This window comes from Pleurodeles waltl, chromosome 5, assembly GCF_031143425.1.
Source record: "Pleurodeles waltl isolate 20211129_DDA chromosome 5, aPleWal1.hap1.20221129, whole genome shotgun sequence".
In the NCBI taxonomy this organism is placed as follows: Eukaryota; Metazoa; Chordata; class Amphibia; order Caudata; family Salamandridae; genus Pleurodeles; species Pleurodeles waltl.
In genome coordinates, this window is record NC_090444.1 from 981353158 (window position 1) to 981365404 (window position 12247).

General features: G+C 41.9%; 1 protein-coding gene across 1 annotated transcript in view; it reads right to left on the reverse strand.

Moving 5' to 3' along the window:
- The window catches only part of IGF2R (insulin like growth factor 2 receptor), a 1086527-nt gene that overhangs the window by 932861 nt on the left and 141419 nt on the right, over positions 1-12247 (reverse strand). The window lies entirely within an intron of this gene.

Below are 12247 nucleotides of genomic sequence, written 5' to 3' on the forward strand. Positions count from 1 at the left end.
TACACTGTACAATATAAAATAATCACAACATAATTACATTAAATTCAAGTGACGAAATTAGTTTATTACATGGTGTGGTTGTGCAACCTCACTGCGTAATAAAGTCACGATTCAGTATTAGGTCCAGTCAACTTTGTTTGTAAAACCATAGCTTGGACCTAGGTAGCTGTAGCTCAGAGCAGCCAGGCTTTATCAAAAGGAACAGGTGCAAAACATTAAGTACCAAAATAAATTAATACAAAGAAAACACAACATAATAAAAATGTGACACCAATTTATGAAAGTATGTTGTATTTTTATCTTTAAATAGACACCATCAACAAATATCTATTAGAGGTTTCCGGCAATTTGAATTTTTTAACAAATAAATCACTGTTTTTCACTAAATGGAATATCTTTGTAATTTACTACGACTCAGTTTACGGTTAGCCACAACAAGCAACTCCAAGGGCAGTGTTGTGGGGTCCAGATCCAATAGGGAGCCAATTACAGAGTCCAGTCAGGTCCAGTTGAACAGTTACCTTGTGGTATAAGCAGTCTGTAGTCCTGCTCCAAGTGCTGTGGGTGAACTGCCATAGAAGTCAATGGAGTAGTCCTGATGAAAAGGATTCAGGATGCTGAAGATGTTCAAGGATGCTTCAGAGGCTGAGTCTGTGTCAGTGTCTTTCTGTGGTCACCCCTTTGTCGGCAAACACAGTGGGAAGACTTTGGCCTTAGATGTCGATGTCCCATGAAGTCAGGTGGAGTCCAGCACAAAATTAGTTGCCACTGTTCCATTAGTCTCTGGATACAACAAAACCAACGGTTACCTTTCATGTGCAGTAACCGCCATGCTGGAAGACGAAGATGCACTTCAACAACTCTCCCAGGTCCAGCACACTCTGGCGTAACTTTTGAGGGTCAGGCCTCAGTCTTCAAGGCTGCAACTCTTTGTCCAGGGGCAGTCTCTGTCTTGGCACTGGGCTTTCAAGGGAACAGACCTCACAGCTTTTATGGCCCTGTGGCGGTAACAGGGACTCACCAAACTTACTCTTGGAGTTACCTGCTCTGTCTGGGGCTCAGAAACAACTTTTCCACAAGCAGGACACCACAGGTACAATCCTTCCTTTGCTGGCCCATCATCTAGCAGGTGCAGTACAGCCTTTGGCACAGCTCTCTTTGCTGAGTCCAAGGAACAGGACGGCATGCCTTTTTCAGTCCTCTCTCTCCAGTCTAGACGTGACTGTAGGTCTGGGTGCCAAAGATGTCAGTTTTATGCCTTCTATAAGCCTTAGGGGATGTGGTGACTAACTAACCAATGGGCTACTTTGTCCCCTCCCACCTGATGACTACTTCTTGCAAAGTGCAGCACCCATATAGCCCAGCATGCACTACTCTGCCCACTCTCAACAAGGCAGAACACATCTCTTGGCATGTGGAGACCCCTGGCCCAACTCAGAGGTATGGCCTGCATGCCCTCTGAAAAAATGGTTTGACGACGGGTTCTCCCTCTCTGTCCAAGGTGTCAGTCTGACTGCAAAAGAAAAGAGCAACCCATTCCATGTGTGACTACAATTTGCCTTTCAAAGGAGGTTCCCCTCTGAAGCTTGCCTTTTGTATGCACACCCATGTTAGCCACTCTGTCAGGAGGAGGTCACACTTCTTCCCTCAGCAGGTCCTTTGTTCATCTTCCTGAGAGTCATTCTCATCTCTCCCCAGGAGGAAAGAAGGCAGTCTCGAGGACAGCAGCTTGTGTTCAACCCAAAACAGCTACTGGAAACTTTGGCAAACAGAGTGACTTTCCAGTTTCCTTCTATGTTAGGCTACCTGATTCAAGATCAAAAAATATTTCAGAAGGATACAACACTAAAACATTCTTAACTTTTGCAAAATGGCCTTTCATGGTGGACTGTGGGTTCTGCTACTTTTCAATACAGCCAAACTTAGTCAAAGTGTACTAAGTTAACATAAAAGCAACAAGCTGATGAAGCATATCTGCGAGGGCTCATCCTTAAATGCTTAAATCATACAGAGCTTAAATATGAAGGCACACTGACATGGTCGTAAACTGCCCTCACAGATATTGGCACCTACACCTAAAACATAATGCAGCAGTGCGGATGGACAACTAACTTAAAGATGACCCAAGCAATGCACAAATTACAATTTCAATTTTAGCCAGTTTCTCTATTTCTAGTTTATTTAAATTTCTATATTTACATAACTCATAGCTCAGACCCAAACAATTGAGTGCTTACTAATTTAGCTTGGCATACTCTTATTTTTAGAGACACTGCTTTCTCAACAAAGTTGAAGCTAAATATTTTTAGAGGAACAACCTGGATGGTCAGGACCACAACACTATGTTGAAGGTTGACTTACCAACTGCCCTAATCATTAAACAGAACAGTGAGATAGTCTGGAAGGCAAAGTTTCTTCTAAATGACAATAAACCTATCACCATTTATTTGTTTTTTATTGCTCCAACCACAGCCCAGACAAAAGGTAGAAGAGCTTTGCAACAAGTTGGTGTGCTTGACAGAAGTGAACCATTGTTGGGTGTTCACTGTCCAGTGCAGATGTATCAGACATGCAGTGCCAGGTAGATGATCAGTACATTTATGAAAAGGTAAAAGAGGGTAGAAAACATTGTATATCCTTGATGGATTTCAGTAATCCATTGCATATGCTTTCCCTTAACACCCATCTTAAACTGTCTCAATGAAAAGTATGTATTGCTTATGGCAAGAATCTGGGTACACTATTAAAAAAAGTTAAAGGTTGACTTATGCCACAAACAAAGGAACTTTCTTCAGATGAACGCATTCATAACAATAAGCATAAGCCTAAACAAATGTATCTGTAGTTCTCATTCAATACTGCAAGGAAAAAAAACGGATAAAGCAACAACCTAAGTAGTGGTGGTTCCTTTCCCCATAATAGACATTGGTGATAAGTACCTTTTGATCCCTCTCGAGATCTCTGCTGTCTTAAAGACCGTGGATTCCAAAGTACCAATAAACAGTCAGAAATATACAAGGATGATCAAACACATATTTTATTAGCTTATTTATCAGATTTCCAACCAACATGTCTAGAAGAGCACTTCAAGATCTCAGAGAATACCAGTTGCCTACACAGCAAACCAAATAATCAATGATGTCCGACCCAGTCATCCATTCATCTTCAGTCTATATATAAAGCCTTCCGAGTCATACTCACTGTTAACATTAGCAACATGCAATAACACATCCATTACATATAACTATTTGAAGGTCTCTTATACCAAGGACAATTAATGGCTAAAGCCCTCTCTTACCTTAATACATACTTAGACTTCCTAAACCTACGTAAAATAGAATCTAATCAAACTAATCAAACCTTATTTCTGCTTCTTTACCAACAATGAATTACATGTTTGGATCGAAGAAAAGACGAGTGACGTGAATTTTAAAAGATTCCCACCTCAGTTCACCTAAACACTCAAACTAGATTCACCCTATCGAAGGCTGTTGAAAAATCTATGACGTAAGCAAAAAGGTTGCTTTTCGGAGGATGGGCTTCCTGCCCAATCATGGTCAGGGCTACGATATTATCGGCCCTGCTGCTATCAGGGCGGAAGCCTGACTTATGGAAAGTTAATCTTTTTGTTTTTTCCACCCGTATCTGTAGATGAGATAACTGGTGTTTAGCAAATAATTTCCCCATCTGCATTCAGCAGGGCAATGAGGCAATAGCTGCTTGGCACATTTTTAGACGTTTTTAATGGGATTCAGGGATCTGCTCCATAGGTATTAAGGCATACTCGAACTGTGCACAGATCTAGACAGAGTGAATTTGGACAAATGAAAACGGACACCCAGTCTGAAGTGGTATATACTAGATACAAGCTGGGCAATTCGGGTTAACACAGATTTCCGAGATGCTCTTGTCTATGGGTAGAAAGATAAGCAGATATAATTATCCATAATCACCAAAAAGTAATGTAGATATATATATAATTATTTATAATCGTCAAAATTGACAATTGTCAGTGAATATGAATGATACACATTTAAGCTTCATGTATACAGCCCTGTGTGCAAGGCAAAAGTATAAAATTGAGATAAAGAAGGATTCAAATATATTTGATTTTTTTGTTAAGTGCTAAAAAACACCTAAGCGCAGCCGTAAAGACCTTTGTTAATGGAATACACTCAGAAGTCTGATGATTAAGATTAACCCAATAGGCTTAGTATATTGATTGAATGTCCACCTTTGTTGGTACAGATTATTGATGGGAAATTCTTAAAGGATGCAAATTAATATTCTTTGTAATTTTATCACAACAAAAACGAAGTACACAGATTTAGCAGGTTCACACTATTACAAAGCTGATGATAGCACACCAACAGTACTCCTAAAGCGCAATAACTTGTCAGGAAAACACAAGGTAATAATCAAAAATCTAAATGAAGAGATCCAGGGTCACATGCCCTAGGTGAAAGCTGTTAGAATGTGATAGAATTGAAATGGTCAGGCTGGTTAAATGCTGGTTAGTTCTCATAGTGGAATGTATGTGTTTCAGAGGCGAGCACCAAGGAGAGGAGTGAGAAGAGATCTGTCAGGAGCTGCTGGCACTATAATTCTTATTTGAATCAACTAGAGCTAGAAGGCAATCGAAGTATGTGTGGATCATTAAACTGGCGACTACAGAACTGAGGTTAAAACAATAGATGAAAAAAAAAAAAACTCTCAACAGTTTTTCTACAGTAATTACTGGTAATTTTCTGATGGACAGACCTCAAGTCCTTAAGTTTTTTCTTGTTAAAATAAATTGCAGTCAGTTTAACAGCTTGCATGGCTGATTCTCACCTCCTCGCACTGTGATTAACAGAACGGACTGCACACGGCTAATTTATCTCCTTGCGCAGTGATCTAAGTTAGAGGGGCTGCGCAGCTGATTTCTGGCAGCTCGCACTCTCATCGAAGGAACTGTGCGCTTAACAGGAGCGGCTGCATTCTTGCATTGCAAAGCTTGTTTTGGGGCAGAAGGGTGGAAAATTTTAAAAGATTACCCTAAACAAAACATACCACGTACAGAAGATAATGATTCATTGGATATGGAAGAAGCATTAGATTATGAATATAAGATTGCAATGAAATCACTACAAGAGAATTTTGGCAGCAGGGTTAACACAGTGGTAGAGGGTTTCTCTAGGGCACAGCTACCAGGGGAATCCATTGATCAATATGTAGTTGATCCACGAACATTGGCATCAATATGCAAATTTAAAGACCCACAATAAGAGATCATAAAAGATCACATCAATAGAACCGAAGATTAAAGAAGTTACTAGGTTGAAAGGATCCCTTTTTGGATATGTAGATCACTGTAGCCAGACAAAGTGAAAACAACTCTTGATATGTGAATGAACTAAGTGATAAACAATCTGAAAAGAAGAAATCTCATTTTAAAGTATGAATACTATGCAATGGAATCCTGGAGAAACGTAAAAAAAATGAAAGAAAAGGGAGGACAGAAACAATACAGGACATGTCTGATAAACAGCAGTGTTATATGGGTGGGAATTCAAAACATTCTGCTTTATCAAGCAATCATCCTGCAGCAAAAGCAAATTGTTTCGATTGTAAGAAGATTGGCCATTATTCAAGAGTATGTAACACAACAAAAATGTCAAAGCATAGTATCAAACTGGAATCTGTTACAGTGCAGCTGTGGGCTGACTCCTGTTTTCACTATTTAATACAGAAAGAATCTGTATGGAGGCAAAAAGACAGCAAGGAGCTGTTTATGCCAGATGCTGAACCAATGGGTTATGAGATCAACTTACTGAGGAAGGGATAATTTTGGGCTGAGACAGAATATAAAAATAGGAAGACCAATGGAAAGGTATATGTTGTTCAAAAAGGGAAAGCACTGTTGGGATGGAGAGAGCAGTGGGTCTTCGGGATAATGTTGGATTCAAATCATCCTGGACAGGTTTTGTTGACCAATAGTGTGGGTGGAAGCAAACGGATGTATGAGTTTCCAAAACTATTTGCAAAGCAACTCTGATGTCTGAAGAAGTTTGAACATCAAATAATTATAAAGGAAGGGGCATATGCCATGGTACACAGAGTAAGTAATGTTCCCCCAAACCTTGAGGGATGCATTAAAAAAGGAACTTGCCGATCTTTGTGCTAGTGGGGTTATTGAACCAACAGAATGGCTCAGTCCTGTTTTAGCCTGGAAAACAAATGGGAAAAAAAGAATAAACTGTGTAGACTTACGAGATTTGACTGAGAACATTTGGATAGATCAACATCCCCTACCACATATAAATGAAACTTCAGTGAGTGTGAAGGGGGCCAAAATGTTTTTTTCATTGGATTTGTCCAGGGCTTATTAAGTGCGCTTATACTCAGAATCCAGTCATCTCATATCCTTTATAACACCAGAGGGGGCATATTGTTTTTATATGCATCCCTTTTGGCTTAGCCTCTGCATCAGCAGAGGCTATTAGGGGATCTTAAACAGGTTTTGTTCTCTCAAGATGATGTATTGGTATGGAGAAGGTCGATGTACCTGGCTCCCCATGGCTGCGTGCCCGCTCAGTGCCCTCCAACATCTGAACCTCGCTCCACCATCTGCTCCCTGTACTGGCCCCTTCGCTCCCTTCTGCTGATCTGTTCTGAATATCTCTGCTTCTGAGCATCCTTCTGCTGCCCCGTGGCCATTCTTTTCCTTTGCTGCTGCTCCGTACTACTGTTCTACCCTTCCCTCTTTACTGCTGCCATGCCCTCTGCCTCCCCCTGCCATCTTGCAAGTTGCAGCCCCGCCTGATTCCTAGGGACTCATCTCCTTCACAGCTGCCCTTGCCCCAGCTCCCTTCTCCTGTTCCCACCTTCAGCTCCTGCTGTTTGTGGTTTCCTCACCGCCCCCCCCTTGCCCCACCCTCACTTATTGGTGGTCGCTGTGCAACCACATTCTGAAGGTCCCTGTACATGGCTCCCCCCTTGGCTGTGTGCTTGCTCAGTTCCCGACATCTGAGCCTCGCTCTGCCGCCTGCTCTCTATGCTGCCCCCCTCACTTCCTCCTGCTGCCGCTCTGTTCTGAGCATCTCTGCTCCTGAAGGTCCTTCTGCTGCCCCATCGTGCTGCCATTCTTTTCCTTCTGCTGCTGCTCTGTACAATTGTTCTACCCTTCGTTACTGATGCTGTGCCCTCTGCCTCCCCCTCCTGCCCTTTTGCTAGTTGCAGCCCCCGCCTGATTCCTAGAGACTGTTTCCTTCACTGCTGCTCTTGCCCCTAGCATCCTCATCCTGTTCCCGCCTTCTGCGGCTCCCCTGCCTCCTCCCTCCCTCCCTCCCCCAGACTCATTTAATGGTGGTCGCTGCATGACCGCACCGCTGGCACACCAAAAGCAAGCTTGTCTGCGCCCATCCGCATCTGGACTGCGCCCAGCGCCAGGACCCCTGGTCCTACCAACCTTCATCTTTACACCTCCGACGAGATCCCTCAGATCTAAGTCTCAGAACATCCATTGCTGCATGGCATCACCTCACTCAACCAAAGGGCCTTCTCCTGCCAAAACTGCCACTACGCCAGCAACATAGGGGCCACTACCACCCCTGCACGACAAACGCCGGACATGAAACTCCATTTCCACTGCACCTTTCTCAACTCCAGATCCCTCTTCAAGCACATCAAAGATCTGGGACACCATCACCACCCTCGCCCCCAAAATTCAGTTCCTCACTGAAACCTGGATCACCCCCTCCTCCATTCCAGATATCTCCACTGTAATCCTCCAGGGATACAAGCCTATACATTGCGACCGCCCCAACTGGAACAGCAGAGGCATCGCCATCATCCACAAAGACATACTCCACCTCACCACCACCGATGCTTTCAATAATCCCATCATGGAACACCTCAATTTCCAGATAAAACAAGACTCCAATACCACCCCCAGAGGAACCCTCGCCTAGAGACCCCGAGGAACCTGGTTCAACTTCTGCAACCTCATCGCAGACTTAATCAACCCCCTGGCGATCAACGCCAAACACTACATCTTCCTAGGGAACCTTAACTCACCTGGAGGACCACAACGCCAACTCCACTTCCCGCCCTGAAAGCTTAAACTCCATTGGCCTTTCCCAACTGTTCAGCACTCCCACTCACATCACCCAACACACCCTGGGCCCCATCTTTTCCAAAAGCGACAGAATTAAATTCTCACAAACCACCAAAGTGACATGGAGCGACCACCACATCAGACACTTCACCATCGCCAGACTACATGACACCCTCACCAGACCATTGATCACCGCAACTGGGGCAGTCACAGAAACCCCCTATATCACCGGCCCCAAAAACACCATACACATTCCCGCAAACACCCTTGAACTCCGCGTCCAAAACCTCTCCAACTGGCTCGCTTCTGACGCAGACACAGATGCCAAGCTGAAAAGCAGCACCAGCAACAAGACCGCTGAGCAAGCAACTTGGTTCACACCTGAACTCCGAACCCTTAAACGCCACTGCAGGAAATTAGAGAAACACTGGTGCTCCAAGTCCCCCGCCAACTGCAAAGCTTTCAAGTCAGCCCTCAAAACCTACCACCACCGACTCAGAAACCATGATGGAGTAATGCGTAAGGTATCTGCCAAATGGCAAGAAGCAGGACTTACTGTAGGTACTGAGAAATCTAAGTTTAACATACCTGAGGTGGAGTATCTCTGACAAACCTTATCATGTAATGGTATTAAACTCAATTTTAAACTGGTGGAAGTGATTGAAAAAAGCATCTTCCCCAGTCAATAGGGATCAACTTTACTCCTTTTTGTGGTTAACTGAATATTAGGCGAAGTCTGTTGATCATTTTGCTGATCAAGTTCAACCTTTAAGAGTTTTGATGAAGTAAGAGATCAAAAGAATGTCAGACAGCATTTGACATGTTAAAAGAGAGCAGAGCAGAAGTTGTTGTTTTGAAACATTTAATGCAAATAGCAAAATAGAAAGTCACTGATGCCAGTGTGTATGGTTTAGGAGGAGTCCTAAAGAAGCCAGTGGATGGATATAAGAGTGTGGTAGCATTTGTATGGAGAATTTTGAAGGGTGTACAATATACATATTCCACAGTATAAAAAGTGGAAAAGAGGCACTTGTATGTTGGTGGGGTGTACAATACTTTAGAACATGCATCTGGTGTATAAGGTTTAAACTGCATACTAACTAGTAATGCTGGAGGTGGTTAGGACAATTAGGAATTAATTATTTGTCCTGAATGGTGTGATCAGAAGATGTGACAGTTTGGTGGTACCTGTGAAGCTGCAAAATAAGACAGATGTCATTGTTGCATGAAGGGCATGTAGGAAATTCTGCCATGAAGAGAAGAACTCTGATGGATTTTTGGTGGCCAGGAATGGATAGAAACAGACAGATGTGTGCATCGTTGTTTGTCTTGTGCATGTAGTGGTAAGACTTATAGTAAGAGAATCTCCTTTGGCGCCCTTGGAATTTCCAGATAAACCATAGGACAAGTTAGCAATGGACTGTTGTGGTTTGTTTGGGGGTCTAAGATTGGAAGGAAATGTGCTGTAGGTCTAATTGATGATTATTCGAGATGGCCAGAAGTTTCCTGTATGAAGAAAGTAAAATTGTCCAATTTGCTAAACGTCTATGAAGAGATTTTTCAAAGAAAAAGGGTGTCCAAGAGAAATTTTGACTGACAGTGGCCCACAGTTAGTTTCTGAGGAATTTTAGAATTTTTTGAAATGCGATGGTCTCAAACATCATAGGACTGAACTATATCATCAATGTGAAAATAGTCTGGTGGAGAGATTTAATAGAGTTTTAGAGAATGTGTGCAGTTAGTAGTACAAAGTAGATTGGATGGAAAGCAAAAGGTGAAAAGAATGTTGTGGAGTTATAGAATAACACCACATTCATTAATGGGAGAACCTCCTTTCAAATTGTTGAAAGGTAGGGTACCTTGTTCTTTGTTAACACCAACCTGAATGGGAAGAAGGGATGGTATAATTATTGGCAAAGAACAAGTCTCAAAAATAGGTTCAACAGAAACAGAGTCAATACAGCAGCACAATAAGTTAAAGATACAATTCAGGAAAATCCAAGTTGGAGAATATGTGAGAATAAGTAGGAGGTATGGGAAACTGGAAGGGAATGCCCAAATGGTCCGATCCCATGAGGGAAGTTGAAGTCAAATGTGGATGTGTGATGGTGGAAAATGGAATATGAGAAGAATCATGAAGTGTGGAGAACTGGAAAGCAAAAGATGGATGGAAAATAATAATCCGTGGCTTAAGGGTAATGGCCAATTGGGTGATATGGATATTTCAGATCAGTGTTAGAAAGATGGGTTATAGGAGTGTACGTGCAAAACATACGCCAAAAAAATGTGAAGATTTTGTTTGTGTTTAAAGTATTTCATTAGTTATGTTGGGTGCGTTATGACAGTAATGGTGAACAATGATACAAAGCTGGTTTAGGAAATTTAGAAATTCTGTTTGCAATGCATTAAAGTATTTGCTTGATCCCATTTACCATTAATGGTTTGCATAGAAAATTGTGGAACTTTATTTACAATGTATTAAGCTAATTGCATGATTCATTTAACGTTTGACAAGGTTCATTATTTTAATGAAACATATGTTGTTATTAATTTGAATGATTATAATAGTTTTGTTTTTTGTAGGAAGGAGGATATATTAGAATATGGAAGAATTGGAATGTTCAAGGTGGTTGAACGCTGGTTAGTTATCACTGTTGAATGTAGGGGATTTCAGAGGTGAGGAGCAAGGAGGGGAGCAGGAAGAGATTGGTCAGGGAGTGTTGACACTATAATTCTTTTTCTAATAAACTGGATCTACATGGTGATGAGTACATGTGGATCATAAAAATAAATGTGCCCCAAAAATCCAAGCATACCTATAATGTGTCCCATTAGCCATTGTTATATAAAATTCTAACTCATGAATACACAGAACTCCCTACACCCTTCGCAGGAAGGTAGCACATTTATGTTTACAGTAGTGTGCCTGAACAGTCCTAGCCTCTAAAGTTGCCTACTGAATAATCTTTCCCGTTGGATGCCCAAGAAAAACTAATAAAGAAAGACTAATACAAGACCAGGCATTATCTCAGATACAGTTGTAAATATTTTCACTCAAACTTGAAAGGGTTGGACAGGTAGCAAACATGAACCGTGTTTAAAGGACTATAAAGACACTGAGGTTAGGATTCTATACTTGGTTTCTTTCATTGCAGAATGTTTCCAGGAGAAAAAACTAAACTTTTTCTATAATGTTGAGACTTACATGGTGCTGAAGTTGAAGTGAAGTAGAGTTACATCCCTAATTTCAAGTTGCAAATTGAGGAATTATTACATCTGTTCCCAGAATATTACAGGAGGCATGCAGTTATGAGAAGGCAGCGCATTCCTGGTTTCCACAGCCAGCGCATTGGTGAGGCAGCACATCACTGGTGTCCATGCTCAGTGTGCTCAAAGGAGTCTCTCCTTTCGCTGCTCAGACTACATCGGTATTTCCAAAGTTACAGTAACACAGAGGGGTGTTCTGCCGCTTACAGGAAGTGCTGATTGGGAAGGATAGGGTTTGGTGCTTGGAAGCTTGCTTGAGAAGGAAGAAGTCAAGCATGGCTTTTTTGTATCCCAGAAAGACACCAGATCTTGGAAGATGTAAGCTTGACTATCCATACGTGTGACCATTCCTACGATGGTGGTTTTTTCCCTGATTGCTGTCAAATGTTGCCAATCCTTGATATAGGTATCCTTTTTCCTGTTATGTAATTTCCTGTTTCTATGAATAGGAGGCGTTGCAATGCAACTGGCTCCCTTATGTTTCGTAACATTCACTGACCACTTGCTATAATCACTTTTCCTCATTTTGTAGTTCACTTTGTAGCTGGTTTCCAGTCTGGATTTCTAAATCTGGAAGTTCTATGTTGGGCTCTTTCTCAATCCTGCTTCAGGGTGATGTTAGTATCTTGCTCATCACCATCCATATTTATTCTTCCTCTTCAATCAAGAGATGCCAAGATTACCATAAATTATTTTCTGCCCTATTGCCTTTTTCTTCCTAACTTGAACATTTTTAAAGAGACCCTTGGCACCTCTAACATGTCCTGTCACCACAGTGTGAACCTGCACTTAATAAACAAGTCACCCTTTCTTGGGAAAGCAAGAAGAATAGTCGATAAAACTTCACAGCGAACTGCCCTAGACAGACTGGGACATCAATTG